This window comes from Papio anubis, chromosome 9, assembly GCF_008728515.1.
Source record: "Papio anubis isolate 15944 chromosome 9, Panubis1.0, whole genome shotgun sequence".
NCBI lineage: Eukaryota > Metazoa > Chordata > Mammalia > Primates > Cercopithecidae > Papio > Papio anubis.
The window spans coordinates 63,767,383-63,784,181 of record NC_044984.1 but is presented as its reverse complement, the minus strand read 5'-3'; the positions used below and the strand labels follow the sequence as shown (position 1 = coordinate 63,784,181).

Sequence of the window (16,799 nt, the reverse complement as noted above, 5' to 3'; positions counted from 1 at the left end):
GCACACCTGGTCCCAGCTACTCAGGAGGCAGGAGAATCACTTGAACCCTGGAACAGGAGGTTGCAGTGAGCCGAGATCACACCACTTCACTCCAGCCTGGGCAACAGAGCAAGATTCTGTCTCAAAAAAAAGTGTCCTCTGCAATTGATGCTCCTAGAACACACTAACCTCTTTCCTCTTTCAGGATTTTTGCACTTGTTCTTGTTTCTGTTTGTAATGGTCTTCTTTCAGCTTTTCAAATAGTTGGCCCCTTCTCATTCTTTAGTTTTTAACTTCAATGTCAATTTCTCACCGGGTGCTGTGGCTCATGCCTGTAATCCCAGGACTTTGGGAGGCCGAGGAGGGTGGGTCACCTGAGGTCAGGGGTTTGAGACCAGCCTGACCAACATGGCGAAACCCCATCTCTACTAAAAATACAAAATTAGCTGGGTGTGGTGGGGTATGCCTATAATTCCAGCTACTCGGGAGGCTGAGGCAGGAGAATCACTTAAACCCAGGAGGCGGAGGTTGCAGTGAGCCGAGATCGCGCCACTGCACTCCAGCCTGGGCAATAAGAGTGAAACTTCATCTCAAAACACAAAAACAAAAATGTCAATTTCTCAAGGCAGAATTTCCTGGTCATCTTATCTAAGTAGGACCCTCTATTATTCCCTTTCACAGCCAACTGTTTATATTCTTCCCAATACAAGCTGTAATTGTTTTACTTGTTTGGTTGTATGTGTCTTTCACTAGAGTATAAGTTGTGCAAGGGAGGTGATCTTGTCTTCCTTATTTTCTTATGTATTCCCATTGTTTAGCATGGTGTCTGGTGTATACTGTGTAGTTGATAAATTTTTATTGAATTCACATATCCATCTGACAAGGGATTAATAACCAGAATATATAAGGAGCTCAAACAATTCAGGAGAAAAACCCCAAATAATCCAATTTTTAAATAGGCAAAAGATCTGAATAGACATTTCTTCTTCTTCTTATTATTATTATACTTTAAGTTCTAGGGTACATGTGTACAACGTGCAGGTTTGTTACATAGGTATACATGTGCCATGTTGGCTTGCTGCATGACATTTCTTAAAAGAAGGTATACAAATGGCCAACAGGCATATGAAAAAAAAAAAGTTCAACATCACTAATCATCAGAGAGATGCAAATCAAAACCGCAATGAGATTTCATCTCACCCCAGTTAAAATGGCTTTTATCAGAAAGACAGTGAATAATGGATGCTGGCAGGGATGCAGAGAAAGGGGAACCCACATACATAGTTGGTGGGAATGTCACTTAGTACAGCTATTATGGAAAACTGTAAGGAAGTTCCTTAAAAAACTAAAAATAGAACTGCCATATGATTCACCAATTTCACCACTAGATATATATCCAAAAGAAAGGAAATCAATGTATCAAAGATATGTCTGCACTCCCCTGTTTATTGCAACACTATTCACAATAGCCAAAATATAAAATCAACCTAAGTGCCCATAAACGGATGAATGGATAAAGAAAATGTGGTACATATACAAGATGGAATATTATTTGGCAATAAAAATTAAACCCTGTCATTTGAAGCAACATAGATGGAACTGGAGGTCATTATCTGAAGTGAAATAAGCCAAGCACAGAAAGACAAATATCACATGTTCTCACTCATATGTGAGAACTTAAAAAGTAGATTTTATGAAGATAGAGAGTAGATTGGTAGTTTTCAGAGACCAGGTAGGGTAGAGGGGAAGGCAAGGGTGAAGAGAGGTTGATTAATGGGTACAAATATACAGTTTAACAGAATAAATAAGACCTAGAGTTTGATAGATCAGAAGGGTGACTATAGTTAACAACAATCTATTGTGTATTTCAAAATAGCTAGAAGATAATAATTTGAATGTTTCAAACATAAAGAAAAGACAAATCTATAAGGTGATGGCTATCCCAGTTATACTGGTTTGAACTTTACAAATTATATGAATGTAATACATTGTCGCAGGTACTCCCAAAATATGTATGCCTATGACGTATCAATAAAAATTAAAAATAATAAAAATTTACAGAAATCTACTATGTGTGAGGTGCTAAGGACTCAGAAATGGAACAAAACTTTCTCTCACATAGCTTATAACCTAGGAGAGAAGTAAGTAGGAAAGTAGTAAGAAATGGCTATTCTGCATAATTAGTGCTATGGTTGGGGAAGTAAAGGAGAGTACAGCATCATCTAGGAGAAGCCCCTGCTCTGGGACTCAAGGAAGATCACAAAAGGCTTTTTTTTTTGGAGGCTGTAACACCTTAGCGAAACCTACAGGATGGATCAGTTAGTCATCCAAGATACAGTGGGTGAGGACAGAAGTGAAGAACAACATGTATCTGGAAAGGAAGGAGGGCATGACATGATCAACAGGCTAAGCCTTAGGGCTGCCAGAGTAGAGCTGAGGATGAGGAAGATGAATGGCAAGAGATAAAGATATAAATAAGCTGATACAATGGTAAACCTCACCAAACATCTTGAGGAAATGGGAAGGTCATTGGAATGCTGTATGCAGGGAGTAGCATGACCAGTTTTGTGTTACACAAGGTCATTCTGGCTATACTGTATATAAGGGATCGAAGACCAAGAGTTAGGAGGCCCTGGCAGCAACCAAGGTGAAAGCTGGCAGAATAACAATGACCTCAACTGGGGTGGTAACGATGGGACTATAAAGAATAAGAAGACAGATCTGAGGGCCATTTAAACTCCTGGCCTCAGCTTCCTAAGCAGCTGGGACGACAGGTGCATGCCACCACACTCCACTAAGTTTTTTGTTTTTTTTGTTTTTATTTTTTTTTAAGACAGAGTCTCACTCTGTAGCTCAGGCTACAGTGCAGTGGTGCGATCTTGGCTCACTGCAACCTCCACCTCCCAGGTTCAGGCGATTCTCAGCCTCCCGAGTAGCTGCGATTACATGCGCCCACCACCATGCTGGGCTAATTTTTTGCATTTTTAGTAGAAATGGGGTTTCATGATGTCGGTCAGGCTGGTCTTGAACTCCTGACCTCAAGTGATCCACCCGCATCAGCCTCCCAAAGTGCTGGGGTTGCAGGCATGGACTACCATGCCTGGCCTTATTTTTTATTTTTTAGAGATGGGGTCTTGATATTTTTCCCAGTCTGGTCTTGAACTTCTGGCCTCAAGTGATCCTCCCACCTCAGCCTCCCAAGTGGCTGGAATTATAGGCAAGATCTTCTGTTTTTAAAGCTTACTCTTTGACTCCAACCATTTTTCAAATATATCTATACCTATAATTTATTGTCCTTAACCTGTGTCATGTGCCAATTTTCAGTATTACTCCGTCTAAATTCTGTGATCAATCATTATAACCTTGCAAGCTTCCTAAACTCCCTTGTCTTGTCGCTCTTACTTTTTATTGATTTTTTTTTAACTTTGCAAATCCTGGTTAAATCTAACTTTCTGCCTGCTTGTTACCAGGATCCAGTTTTCCATTTAAATCTGCACTGCACCTCTACAGCTAAATGTGGTTGGAGGGAAAAACACATAACCATCACTAACCTCACTTGAGTGCTTAATGCTACCTACCAATCATTATTGTTCCTTGGTCCAGACTCGCATTCTTCTAGACTATTCAGACTTTCTCCGAACTTTCAAGCCTCTGAAAACTTCTCCCCATCCTCACTCTCAACTGATGAGTTGTATCTTATTTCTATTGAAAAATAATGGCAATCAGAAAGGAATTTTCATGTGTTCTCACTGCCACATCTCCTCACCTACCTGCACTTGTGTTCACACGCTCTGCCTTCTCACATGTTACTGTGAATGGACTGTCTATGCTCCTAATGAAGGCCAGTTCTCTATTACGCACTAGATCTCCCTCTCTCTAGTCGATTTAGGGACCCCATTAAAGCAATTTTCTCCTTTATCTCTGGCATCATCAAGTTTTTTCTCTCTGTTGGATCTTTCCCATCAGCACAAAGCCATGGTTTTATTTCTACTGTCTTAAGAAAAAAATAAAAATAAACCTTACTATTCACCTTACTTTTCCCTTCAGTTACTCCATTTTCTACCTTATCCTTTTAGCAAAATTCCTTTAAAGAGTAGCCTGCCTATACCTACTATTTCTAACTTCTCTACTCCCATTCTCTCTTGAATCCACATAGATCAGCTTTTTTTCCCTGTCTTAGTCCATTTTGTGTTACTATAACAGAATACCTCAGACTGGGTATTTTATAATGAACAGAGATTTATTGGCTCACACTTCTGGAGGTTGGGAAGTCCAAGATTGAAAAGTCCATCTTGCCAGGACCTTCTTGCTGCATCATCCCATGGTGGACAGCATCCCATAGCGGAAGGGCAAAGCGAGGGTGAGAGAGACAAAACAGGGCTGAACTCATCCTTTTATAAAGATTCTACTCCAACAATAACAACTCTATTTCTGAGATAATGGCATTAATCCATTCATGAGGTAGAGTGCTCATGACCTAATCACCTCTTAAATATCCTACCTTTCAATACTGTCACAGTAGCAATTAAATTTCAACTTGTGTGGGAGGGGACAAACGTTCAAACCACAGCATCCCCCACCATGCCATTAACTCTGTTGTCACTATCACCCAATATTTCCACATTGCTAAATGTAATGGTCAACGTCAGCCCACATCTTCCTTGACCTGTTAGCAGCATGGGACACAGCTGTTCCTTCCTTTCTTCTTGAGACACTTTCTTTCCTTGACTTCCAATGTTTCTCCCCACCTTACTATCTCTTCCTTCTCAGTCTCCTTTGTTGGTTTCTCCTTATCGCCCTGACCTCTCAATATCGAAATTTCTCAGTCTTTGGATTTCTTCTCTTCATTATCTACACTCACTTTGTGGTAGGTTAAATTATGGTTTACAACTACTTGCTTTCTCCCTTCTATGAGTATTATACATCTGCACCCTTTGGATTTGTCTTAAAATGCCTCTGCTGAGCAGAGTACACATTTTTTGCCACATTGCAGGGCGGAGCTATGTGACTTTTTTTGGCTGGTGGGATGGAATAAAGTGTGTACACCATATGCAAGGAGAATCCTTAAATTGGATTGAATTGATTAGTTTGGCCTCTCTTGCTTCTGCCCTTTGCCATGAGTATAGCACAGACAGGGGCTGTTCTTTTAGCCTAGGCTCAAGATTAGAAGGCGCTTGAATCAGACCTATTGCTGGCCCACAACCTAGAGCAGAGCTGTAATCAATCTGTAGCCTATATGTAGCAAGAGCAAGAAATGAATGTTTGCTGCTGTAATCCACTGAGATTTGGTGCTTGCTAGTTACCTCAGCAATGTTAACTAATAAAATTTTCTATAAACTCTCCTGAGCTCCATGCTTATATATCCAGTTGCCAACTTGGCATCTACATTTAGATGTATCAAAGGCATCTCAAACTCAGCAGGTTCAAAATGAGCTCCTGATATTTCCCACAAAATCCGGTCTTCTTGAAGTCTTGTCATTATGACTAGTGTAAACTCCAACAACAACAAAAAAAGGGGGACAAAAAACTACAGTCACCCTGATTTCTCACTTTTGCTTGCATTCCATGCCCAATTTATCAACAAATCTTGTTGGTTCTATTTTCAAAATAAATCCAGAGTCTGGAAACTTCTCACCACCTTTACTAGTACCACCTTGGCCCAAGCCATGATCATCTTTGCCCATTTACTGTTACAGCCATACCAATCCCCACCAATGGGGTGGTCACCTTTGCATTCTCCATCAGAGCCTCAGCTCCTAAGCATTACTGAGAAAGTTCCTCTAGCGTAGGAAAACAAAAGTTAATCAATAACTACCCAATGAATGTTACCCAAGCTCAGTTGGGTCATAATTACTCATGGGCCATCTTTTAATTATCTCTAATCACTTTTTACCACCTCCATCACTATCATAGTCCAAGCCACTATCATCTCTTGTCCAAGTTATTCTGAAAGACACTCAGTTTACTCCTGCTCTTGTCCCCAAGAGTGGGCCTTTTAAAACAGAAAGTCAGATTGTGTTACTCCTTTGTCCAAATTTTCCTTTCCTCAAATAGAAAAATATCATCTCGCCAAGAGAAAAAAATCATTATAATGGTCCACAACACCCTTACATTTTGCACACATGCACACATGCACACACACACACACACTCCCCATCTTACTGCTCAGATCTCATCTCTTATGACCCTCACTTTTCTCATTCAGCTTTAGCCACAGTAGCCTCCTTGCTGTTTCTTAAATACATAATTTATGCTCCCACTTCAGAGCCCTTTACCTAAGATGCTTTTCCACCAAATATCTCTATGGCCTGCTCCCTTGCTTTCTTTAGGATTTTACTCAAATGTCACCTTCTCAGTGAGGCCTTCCTTTACCGCTCTATTTTAAATTGTCCCAGAACTCCCTATCCCACTTCCCTGCTTTATTTCCCTCTCTAGCACTTATCGCAAAGTATGTAAAATGTAACGTATAACAAATTTTGCTTTTTTGTGTTTATTGCTTCTCTTTCTACACTAGAATGTAAACTCCATGAACTAAGAGTAGTTTTGGTCTGTTTTGTTCACTGTTGCATACTGTGAACTGGTGTAGCCTTCTTCTCAAGCCCTTCCAATAAATTTGGAAATTCCTAATTACTTGAATTAAATCTTTCTCTGCTTAAAAAAAACAAAAACAAACAAACAAAAAACTACATTGGTTTCTGTTTTCTTTCATGAACCTGACTGATAGACCCTTTCTTGCAGAAAAAAAAAAAAAATGCTTCTATCTGGAGAGACTGAACCAGAACAACTCTGGACCCTGCAACTATGGGCCTTCAATGAAAGTCTACATATTGAACAATGAGGTCTCCAGCCTTTTTATACCATTGGCTCTAGACACTGGCTGACAGTCTTACAGTACACCATCTTCAGCGAGGAGATTAGAATATTTGTTATTGGAGCTGCTGGCTTCCCAAGAGAAAAGCATTTTGGGAAAGAGGGAAAGAGCCCTGCCTAATCAACCTGCCATGCACAGAGGTTCCAATGGACTTTTTTATTGCCTCATTCTTAAATCAAGAGACCACCAAGGGTCACCAGATATTAGAAGACATATAGAAGAAAGATTCCAATACAAAATATAGGAAAAAAACCCAAACCTTTAAAAAATGAACTTATGGCCAGGTGCGGTGGCTCAGGCCTGTAATCCCAGGACTTTGGGAGGCTCAGGCGGGCAGATCATGAGGTCAGGAGTTCAAGACAAGCCTGGCTAACATAGTGAAACCCCATCTCCACTAAAAATAAATAAATAAATAAATACATACATACATACATACATACATACATACATACATACATAAATATTAGCTGGGTATGGTGGCACGCACCTGTAGTCCCAGCTACTCAGGAGGCTGAGGCAGGAGAATCGTTTGAACCTGGGAGGCGGAGGTTGCAGTGAGCCGAGACCACGCCACTGCACTCCAGACTGATGACAGAGCGAGACTACGTCAAAAAAAAAAAAAAAAAAAAAAAAAGAACTTATAAGGAATAGAAACAGTAGATGGAATAGAAGAAGAAAGCTTATAAATTACAATTATAACTAACATTCTTAGAAAGATAAGAAAAGTATCGCATCTTTACTTTAGTAAGTACTCCTTAAACGTTAATAAGATACTCCCAGAAAGGAACATTCAGAGAATTAGAAAAAATTGTAACTATTAAGAATGTAATAGCAGATAGAAAATTTAATAGGATTGGAAAATATGTCTACTAAGACAGTGGAAAAGAGGAAGAAAAGGATAATAAGATTAGAAACTCAACACAGGAAATTTAGCATCCAACTGATCAAAATTTCAAAATAAGAATAGAGAAAAATTGAGAGCAACAGTCAAATAATTAAAGAAAATTTACAAGAATTAATTGCCAGAAATCCTAAGGTAACATAGAGAAACAAAAAAGACCATGCAGGAAGGAGAAACAGAATGGCATTAAACTTCTCATGGCAATACTAGATCCTAGACAACAATAAAACAATGACTTCAAAATTGTCATCAACGTGGATTTCTAGTGTCAAATTCTATACAAATCACAATCATGTGTAAGGGTAGACTAAAGACATTTCAGATACGCAGTCTCTCAAGGTCTCAAAACATTTACTTCCAGGCACCCTCTTTTTTTTTTTTTTTGACACAGAGTCTTACCCTGTCACACAGGCTGCAGTGCAGTGGCACGGTCTCTGCTCACTGCAACCTCCACCTCCTGGGTTCAAGGAATTCTCCCGTCTCAGCCTCTAAGTAGTTGGGATTACAGGCTCCCGCCACCATGCCTGGCTAATTTTTTGTATTTTTAGTAAAGACAGGGTTTCATCATGTTGGCCAGGCTAGTCTCAAACTCTTGACCTCAAATGATCTGCCCGCCTCGGCCACCCAAAGTGCTGGGATTACAGGTATGAGCCACGGCGTCTGGTCTGGGGCACCCCTTCTAAGGTTGCTATTGGACAAAGTGTTCCATCAAAACAATGGAAGAAACCAAGAAATGGGGCATACACGGAATCCAAGCAAAAGAATCTTATGCAGGAGAGAGGAGAAGGGAATGGCCAGAAGTCCCAGGTAGCCTGCAGTGCGGCAGGCCTAAAGAGCAGCCAGTCACAGATAGGAATAGGACAATAGAGGCCTCAAAAAGGCTGTTTTTTAAAGATGGGAAAAAAACCCAAACTGTGAAACTGACAGATTACCTGATGTATTAACCACAGAATATACAGAGAAATTTTACAGCTCTGGGAGAGGAAATGATCAACTGAGACAAGTACATAGAAAACAAAACAAACAGAAAGACAAGGTAATTACTATCATAATTATTTTTACAAAAGGGAAATGTGGCTGGGCATGGTGGCTCACACATGTAATCCCAGCATTTCGGGATGCCAAGGTGGGAGGATCTCTTTGAGCCTGGGAGTTTGAGACCAGCCTGGGAGGCATGGCGAGACCCCATTTCTACAAAAAATAAAAAAAATTAGCCCGGAGTGGTGGCATACACCTGTGGTCCTAGCTTCTCATGAGTAATGTGCCTAAAATGTATGCAATATAAAGTTGAAGGCACCGGCTATTAATATTTCTGACCAAATGTTTAACTTGAATTGAAATCAGCCTTTCTATCTCACCTTCAGCGTACAGGAAATACAGGGATTAGGCAAACATGCAAAATGACACCAAAAAACACAAACAATCAGACAAATCCAGAAGGCACACTGAATAGGGCCAATGGGACAATCTGTTCAACAATTCAATGACATAAAAAAAGAGGGGAGGGCACTGTTGAAATTAATGGAGAATTAAGCAAGACGGCAACCTGTGCAATGCGTGGTCTTTCATTGAAACTTGCTTCAAAAAAATAAGCTGCAAAAGACATTTTTTGAGACCATTGGGAAAATTTTAATATGATATGTTATAAAATATAAGACCTTATTGTTATTAATTTTGTTAGTTGTGATAATGATTTTCTTAGAGATGCATTCTATTTAGGGGTACTAAATAAATCATGACATTATACCATGATGTCTAGAATTTAATTTAAAAATGCTTCAGAAAAAGAAAGATGAAGCAAATATGACCAATTGTTAAAACTAGGTGCAGGCCGGGCGCGGTGGCTCAAGCCTGTAATCCCAGCACTTTGGGAGGCCGAGACGGGTGGATCACAAGGTCAGGAGATCGAGACCATCCTGGCTAACCCGGTGAAACCCCGTCTCTACTAAAAAATACAAAAAACTAGCCGGGTGAGGTGACAGGCACCTGTAATCCCAGCTACTCGGGAGGCTGAGGCAGGAGAATGGCGTAAACCCGGGAGGCGGAGCTTGCAGTGAGCTGAGATCCGGCCACTGCACTCTAGCCTGGGCGACAGAGCGAGACTCCGTCTCAACAACAACAAAAAAAAAACAAAAAAAAACTAGGTGCATATATATTGGAATCTATTATGGTATTCTACTTTTCTATATGTTTGGAGATTATAATAAAGTTACAAATAAACTTAGTGGCAGAAAGAAAGTGATGAAATAGTTACTTATATAGGTTGCAGTGGCTCACACCTGTAATCCCAGCACTTTGTGAGGCCGAGGTGGGTGGATCATGAGGTCGGGAGATTGAAACCATCCTGGTTAACACGGTGAAACCCCGCCTCTACTAAAAATACAAAAAATTAGCCAGGTGTGGTGGTGTGCACCTGTAGTCCCAGCTACTCAGCAGCCTGAGGCAGGAAAATGGCGGGAACCCAGGAGGCGGAGCTTGCAGCGAGCCGAGATCGCGCCACTGCACTCCAGCCTAGATGACAGAGGGAGACTCCATCTCTGAAAAAAAAAAAAAAAAAAAAAAAAGGTTACTAGTGGAGATTGGTTTTACTGTGGGCTTATTTGCAAGTTGAAAGAAAGAGGCAGCAGGGAGAGAAGGAGAGGAACTGATGGAACAAAGTCAAAGAGGAAGTGGGATAAGATACGACATAAGGACACGTGGAGCATTCAGATCCAGAGAGGACGATCAGCACCTCTTCCTCTGAGACCAGAGGGACAAACCATAATGAGTGGAGAGATGAGGACATTCTTAAAGTGGAGCTAGCAAAGCGGGGAATGGCCTTCCACAAGAGGAAACATAAGACTGGACCCAGAAAAGTAAAGGTGCGTTTGGGGACTTGAGGCAAGTGAGAAAGCTCTGGAAATGCCGCTGGATACATTCTGTAGGGATGCATTCCTGAAGAGAGGTGGTGCCGTGGTGATGGTGGCACACATGGATAGTGAACCGCACCTGCATAATGGCGTGATTTTCTTCAAGCATGCCCATCAACCTGGGAGTAGGAAAAAAGCCCGAGAATGCTGGATTTTCCCTGACGTGAAGGAAGGGAAAGTGACAACCCCACAAATCAAATAAGTGAGTGTGGAGTGTGAATGCCTCTAGTTCTTTAGTACACCCATATGTAACTAGCCAACCACAGGAAGCTGTCTCTGTGGAGCTTTGAATAAGACAGGAATGGCATTAACAAACTATAACAAGAAAGGCCAAAAAGGGTACATAGTCATGTTTGCTCTGAAGGATGGTCCAATAAGAGTGAAGAGGTGAGACAAGTAGAGAGGGTGATAAGTTGTGGTCAATATAACAAGCACAGAGGGTGACAGTTTGGAGAATATAAAATTCCAGTGGTGTTGAGGTCCCAGGTATGGCCATGCAAGTGTGTAACTGAAGTAGAAACTAGTCAGCCAAGTTCCTCAACATGGATTTGGTAGGCAACGTGTAAGAGAGCCCCTAGTGACCCCCACCTCCTGTTAGTCCCACCCTTGTGTAATCACCTACCCCATTGAGTATAGGTCTAGTGACACTTCTTTTTTTTTTTTTTTTTTTGAGATGGAGTCTCACATTGTCACCCAGGTTTGAGTACAGTGGCGTGATCTCAGCTCACTGCAACTTCTGCCTTCTGAGTTCAGATGATTCTCCTGTCTCAGCCTCCTGAGTAGCTGGGATTACAGGCGCCCACCACCAGGCCTGGCTAATTTTTTGTATTTTTAGTTGAGATGGGGTTTCACCATGTTGCCTAGGCTGGTCTTGAACTCCTGACCTCGTGATTTGCCTGCCTGGGCCTCCCAAAGTGCTGAGATTACAGGGGTGAGCCACCTGGCCCAGCCAGCTCACTTCTAGCAAATAAAATGTGGCAAAAATGGTGGGCTCTCGCTTCTGAGATTAGGTTACAAAGATACTCTGGCTTTCGCCTTGTTTGCTTTCTTTTGCTTTTGCTTTCGTTTGCTTGAATGACGCCAGCTGCTATGTCGTGAACTGCCCAGTGGAGAGACCAATCAGGCAAGGAACTGAGGGAGGCCTCTGGCCAACATCCAGGGTGGAACTGAGCCCTCAGTCCAACAACCCATGAGGACCCGAGCCTGCCAACAGCCACATGAGTGAGCTTGGAAGCAGATCCTCCCCAGCAGAGCCTTAGATGACGGCTACCTCAGTCAACACTCAACTGCAGTATTGTGAGAGACTCTGAGCCAGAGGATCCAGATAAGTGTTGCCCAGATTCTTGACTCACAGAAACTGTGAGATAATATATGTTTGTTGTTTTAAGCTGCTAAGGTGGAGTGATTTGCTATGTAGTCATAGATAACTAATACAATGGATGTTGACGTGTTGAGAACAACAGGAGACAAGGTTGAGAAGAAAATCATAAACCAGGAGCAGTGGTCATCATTAAAGATAAAGCAGAGCTTCTTCCACTTTACTTGCAGACAGAACACTTAGGGTTCTTGTGAGAATGCAGATTCTGACTCAGTAGTTTTGGGACCTACCCTTAGTTCGTTGTACATGTCTTTTTTCTTTCTTTGTTTTCTTTTTATTTTTTTGAGATGGACTCTTGCTCTGTTGCCCAGGCTGGAGTGCAGTGGTGTGATCTCGGCTCACCACAACCTCTACCTCCCAGGTTCAAGTAATTCTCCTGCCTCAGCCTCCCAAGTAGCTGGGACTACAGGTGTGTGCTACCATACCTGGCTAATTTTTTTTTTTTTGTATTGTTAGTAGAGATGGGGTTTCACTATGTCGGCCAGGTTGGTCTTGAACTCTTGACTTCAAGTGATCCACCCACCTCGGCCTCCCAAAGTGCTGCAATTACAGGCATGAGCCACCGCGCTCGGCCTTTTTATTTACTTATTTATTTAAGACAGAGTCTCGCTCTGTCACTCAGGCTGGAGTGCAGTGGTCATCTCATCTTACTGCAAACTCTGCCTCCCGGATTCAAGCAATTCTCCTGCTTCAGCCTCCAAGTATCTGGGACTTTAGGCACGTGCCACCACACTCAACTAATTTTTGTGTTTTTTTAGTAGAGACAGGGTTTCACCATGTTGGCCAGGCTGGTCTCATACTCCTGACCTCAAGTGATCCACTGCCTTGGCCTCCCAAAGTGCTGGGATTACAGGTGTGAGCCACCGCACCTGGCCAATTGTACATTTCTAAAAAGTTCAGAGAGGAGGCTCATGCTGTTGGTCCTTTACAAACTAGGGCTCTAAAGCACCCTGAGGATTAGCAGAAGACAGTAGAGAGGATGGGGAAAAGGTGAGTTAGAAGAACCCAAATCAATATGCTTGAAGAGGAGATCAAATTGTTCACCAAAATAAGGAGGCAGTTCAAGGCATATGTAAGTCAGGGCCTAAGATAAGGCTAGGGAATAATAGAGAGGAAGCAGACAGGCAGATAATTCTGGGTGAAAACATGAAGCATTGGTGTTACCTACAACTGGCTTTTATGGGTTCCCCATAGTACAATGTTAAGGCAGGTCTGTCACGGTTAGGGGACAGGATTCTCTTTCTCTCTTTCCCTCCTGTCCCCTCCCACCCCCTACCAATTACTCTTAATACCTATCTACATCCACTTAATAAAACCTGATTTATAAAAGGCCTTTAGGGGCCAGGCACGGTGGCTCATGCCTGTAATCCCAGCACTTTGGGAGGCCAAGGTGCATGGATCACTTGAGCCCACGAGTTCGAGAATAGCCTGGGCAACAAGGCAAACCCCTGTCTCTACTAAAAATACAAAAATTAGCTGGGCATGGTGTCATGTGCCTGTAGTTTCAGCTACTCAGGAGGCTGAGGTGGGAGGGTCACCTGAGACTTGGGAGGTTGAGGCTGCAGTGAGCTGTGTTTGTGCCATTGCGCTCCAGCCTGAGTAGATGGAGATATGAGATCTTAATCTCATTCATTTATTCATTCAGTCATTCAGTCATTCATTTAGCAACTCTGTCCCAAGCACTTGTTATGTACTAGATATTAGAGAAACAAAAGTGGATGAGAGTCTCTGCCCTAATTACTGATATAGGAGGGGAGACAGGTGACAGGTACATCAATAACTACTGGAACACAATGTGATAGGTGCTATAATAGAGGTACAAAAGTTATGGTAGCCTGGCAGGATTAATGATTACTTTTTCCCAAGAGCTCAGGGGTAAGAGAAGTTTTGCAGATCAGGTGGCTGGGAGCCGGGCCTTTAGAGGAGTAGACATTGAAAGGGAATCAGAGAATTTTAGGCAGATCAATTTGTAAATAAACATCTCTTAGACCCCTTCCTCATACGAATAACATAAGCTCACACAGCAACGACCTTCTCATCTTTGGGCTTTCTTCATGGGAAGGGAACTCACAAACTGGCCAACATAAATATCTTGGCTCTTGGCTGTTACATTTCTCATAATAAATGATTAAACTGATTTTCTCATACAGATCAGGCTCATGTGAGTTTGGGATACAGGAGCCAGTTTTTTGTTTTTGTTTTTGTTTTTGTTTTTAAATCAAGCCAGCATAAGCCAAGTTGAGATTCCAGATTACAAAGGCAGAAAACCCACAGAATCTAGAAGGGCAACATCTTTCCTAACTGTTCAACTTATTCCTCCACTGCACACAGTGAAACAGTAAACCTAAAGAGGACTGGATTCATGATAACATTGTTCACAGAAAGGGACAAGAGGTTAATACTCTTAGATTTAGGTGTATGTGGTGGGGGAAAAAGTCTACAAAGGGAACTGGAAGAGACCTAATAAACACACTTGAATAGATACTGCATGCAGTCAGGTACTTCAGTCATTTGTGTGCATTAATAGTGAGCCTTCAGCACCATGCTTTTATGACTTGAACCACAAAAAACACCAACAAAGAGAGAACAGGGTGAACTGTTCCTGGAGCCTCTTTGAAACCATACATAAGGTCAGCTTGACATCACCACTCATGTTCTGCTTGATCAAGTCTGACCAGTTTTTCTCTTGCAGTTAATAGGGCAGTTCTTTTCCTGCTCTGTGACTTCTTACTAGCCTTGAACTGCTGTGGTAGCAGTAGCTGAGGTGCCTGCAGGCCAAGCGTGCATGTGAGCAATGGGTCCACGAAGTCAGCTGTAGTCCGCCCGCCATGCCTCCATTCGGACTTGACCTAAACACTGACATCTCCACATAAAACTGCCATCATGTCCGCAGCCCATTCTTATTGTACCAAGGTCTTACGGTTTTAATCTCAGTATAAAATCCTATGTGAGTGCCCCCAGAAGAAAACTCCAAAGGCATTATCTTCTCCATTTAAATCTTTTGTCACACGTAGACAGAAGATCTGATTCACATACAATATCAAATACTTTGCCCCCTGTTGGTATCATCTAGTCTTTGTCAGCGTGTCCATTTTGACAGAGTTGAAATCAGGCTGTTCATTAGCCAGTTGGTTAGGTTGATTTCACAATTAAACCACCATTAGACATACATTTAGACACACACTCATGCGACAGTGTAGACCAGATTCTTATTATTTAAAGTAGGTTCAGAGTATTCCAGTGTATTCATAGAGCAGGATTTTCTTAGTCCTGCCCTCTATTATTGGGTTTTGTGTTATTTCCATTTTTAAAAAATTTTATTTTATTGAGACAGAGTCTCACTCTGTCGCCCAGGCTGGAGTGCATGGTGTGATCTCGGCTCACTGCAACCTGTGCCTCCTGGATTCAAGCAATTCTCCTGCTTCAGCCTCCCATGTAGCTGGGACTACAGGCACGTGCCACCACACCCGGTTAATTTTTGTATTTTTAGTAGAGATGGGGTTTCACCATGTTGGCCAGGCCGATCTCGAACTCCTGACTTCAAGTGATCCACCTGCCTTAGCCTCCCAAACTGCTGGGATTACAGGCGTGAGCCAGTGTGCCCGGCCCCAAATTTATAATACTGTGAATAAAGGTACTATGTACACCGTTGTACGAATTGCCTTTTTTTCCTTTTTAGTTTGTTAACTTGGAACATATTTCCCAAGCCAATGGATAAACAGTAAGGAATCACTGAATGATTGTAAGCTGGGAAAGGGCATGATCAGATTTTCACCTTTAAAATATCCGCCCATTGAGGGTAATACCTGTTACAGGGTTACTGTGCACACTAAATGGGGTGAGAAAGGTGACAGCAAAGCAAAGAACGGCGCAGATACAGATGCTTATACTAAGAATGTTGTCAGGAAGTCTATGGAAGAATCATAGTTAATTGAAGATCATCATGCAAAGTGTTTCTCTTGGTTTCTTATTTTATCTTTGCATGCCAAAAATGTTTTCTTGAGATTCTTATTTAATCTTGGCATGCTAAGGATAGTGCAGTACCCTGAGAAGCAGTTAAACCCAACAAATAACCAGCTTCTTTGTGAGCAAGTACTTGCTTCAGGAACTTGGGCTTGTCTCATAAGCATGGAAGTGGTCCACCCTTGAAGCATGGCAATGTCTGTGACCTGATAAGGAGAACAGAGACATTATCTGGTCTAGACACTGGCTTAAGAGATAGCTTTTCACATATCTCTTCTCTCTTTTCATTTGATCCATTGTAATCTTCTTGTTATATTTAAATCCTGTTTTTCTCCTCTGCTCTTCAGCGTTCACAACGCCCTGGCTTCACCATCTCTGGACTCTGTTTTCTCATCTGGAAAGTAAGGAGGTGACCTTGACAGTCACTGCAGGCCCTTGCAGCTCTGACCTTATGGGTTCTGTCCCTTCTGTCTGGATGGCAAGGCCCAGTCTTGCCTTAACCCGAGTCTTATTGCTTCAATTTCCCCACACCATGAACCACTGGCTCCCTAGAGAAATCTTTGTTAGTGTGACACCCGAATCACCTGAAAGCATGCTAAAATGCAGGTTCCTGGGCCCCAGGGCTGCAGAATCAGAATCTCAGGGGTGAAGCCTAGGGAAGCTGTTTTTATGTTATAAAAGACAAACATGAATTCAATGCATGTGATTATGGGCCAAACAAGGTGAAAGGCTTCCTGAGAGGAACACTTTGCCCCGCAAATCTCTTTAGTCTTCGCCTTTCCTATCTTCACTCCTATT

At 42.1% G+C, this 16,799-nt stretch overlaps 1 long non-coding RNA gene across 1 annotated transcript; it reads left to right on the top strand.

The window, feature by feature from the left end:
• The first annotated feature begins 8,593 nt into the window (after window positions 1-8,593).
• On the top strand, window positions 8,594-12,055 carry LOC108581225. The gene is made up of 2 exons (XR_001893150.3): window positions 8,594-8,787; window positions 11,745-12,055. It is a non-coding gene; the product is annotated as an uncharacterized LOC108581225 (long non-coding RNA).
• Window positions 12,056-16,799: the final 4,744 nt, after the last annotated feature.